This window comes from Pundamilia nyererei, unplaced genomic scaffold (assembly GCF_000239375.1).
Source record: "Pundamilia nyererei isolate P.nyererei 1_Seehausen unplaced genomic scaffold, PunNye1.0 scaffold00472, whole genome shotgun sequence".
In the NCBI taxonomy this organism is placed as follows: Eukaryota; Metazoa; Chordata; class Actinopteri; order Cichliformes; family Cichlidae; genus Pundamilia; species Pundamilia nyererei.
The window spans coordinates 38,855-40,818 of NW_005187873.1; positions in this window are offsets into that span (position 1 = coordinate 38,855).

The window sequence follows — 1,964 nt, forward strand, 5'->3', positions numbered from 1 at the left end:
CCCATCAGATATTCTGCTAGTCCTCTGTATTCTGCAAACCTCGGATGAACTTTTCCGCATCTGCTGGGGTCTCAAAGACATGCGTATGTCCACCAGATGACACTCGTAGCTTCGCCGGGTAAATTAATCCGTAACGTACGTTCATCGCCCTGAGCTGCTGTTTCACCCGGTCAAAGCCCCTCCTCCGTCGGTGGAGATCTGTAGAAAGATCTGGGAAGAACATGACCTCTTGACCCCCGCAGATAACTTTCCCTTTGGCCATAGCCGCCCGCATCACCCGAACCTTGTCTTGGAAGTTTAAAAACTTCACGATGAGGCCTCTCAGTGAGGGTGGTCGGTTGGGTTGTGTCCAGCCGGGCAACCGGTGAGCTCTTTCGATGAGAGGTTGTCTCGGGAATGTTGCTGGTCCCAGCGCTTCGGGGAGCCACTTCTCTAGGAACGCCACCGCGTCATTTCCTTCTATTTTCTTCGGCAAATTAACTAGTCGTAGGTTCGAACGACGAGAGCGATTTTCGAGGTCCTCGAGTTTGTTCGTGAGGAGAGCCACTTGTTTAACTAGCGCATCTATCTTGCCTTTCTCTGAGTTAATGGCGGACTCCACGCTGCTAATGCGCATCTCTGCGCCATCCATGCGCACCGAAAAGTCCTGCACATCTCTTTTAACATCTTGGATCGCTGACAGGACCACATCAAGTTTTGTGGAAAAGTCATTTCTGATTCCGTCGAGTATTTGAATAACATCCATGTTATGGGCCATTCCAGTACCCACGTCCAGGAGACTCCCAGGGCTAGCATCACCTGCAGAGTTAGCTTGACTGCTAGCATCAGAGACGTCATCTTCCACACTCAGAGAAGAGTGTGCCTTAGATTTATTTTGTGCTTTCTTAGCCGGCATAATGTCGCGGATACACGATAATAACTCGTTACAAGCAATAGTTATCACTGTTAACGCAGTTAAAGGACAGTTTTCAGGAACTTACTAAAATATCACCAGGAGCTCACAAAAATACGTGTGCCTAGTTCAGCGCCATAACCACGCCCCCCAAGAGGAACAATTTCATGTATAGTGTATACAGTGGCTTGCAAAAGTATTCGGCCCCTACATTTTGTCACATTACAGCCACAAACATGAATCAATTTTATTGGAATTCCGTGTGAAAGACCAATACAAAGTGGTGTACACTTGAGAAGTGGAACGAAAATCATACATGATTCCAAACATTTTCTACAAATAAATAACTGCAAAGTGGGGTGTGCGTAATTATTCAGCCCCCTTTGGTCTGAGTGCAGTCAGTTGCCCATAGACATTGCCTGATGAGTGCTAATGACTAAATAGAGTGCACCTGTGTGTAATCTAATGTCAGTACAAATATAGCTGCTCTGTGACGGCCTCAAAGGTTGTCTAAGAGAATATTGGGTGGCTGTGGCTCAGGTGGTAGAGCAGATCAGCTACTGATCGAAAGGTTAGTGGTTCGATTTTAGGCTTTGCCAGTCTGCATGTCAAGTGTCCTTGGGCAAGATACTAACCCCAAATTGCCCTTCGATGCGTTCATCTGAGTGTGAATGTGTGTGAATGTAGATTAGGTTTGCACTTGCGTTTAGAAGTGCTTGCATGAGTGGGTGTGAATGGGTGAATGAGGCATGTTGTATAGAGCGCTTTGAGTACTCCGGGAGAGTAGAGAACCGCTATATAAGAATCAGTCTGTTACCAATCCGTAGTCCGTAACAACACACCAGACAGGTCAGAGATAAAATTATTGAGAAATTTAAAGCAGGTTTAGGCTACAAAAAGATTTCCCAAGCCTTGAACATCCCACGGAGCACTGTTTAAGTCATCATTCAGAAATGGAAGTGTTTCTGTATGGCACAACTGTAAACCTACCAAGACAAGGCCGTCCACCTAAACTCACAGGCCGAACTAGGAGAGCGCTGATCAGAAATGCAGCCAAGAGGCCCATGGTGAC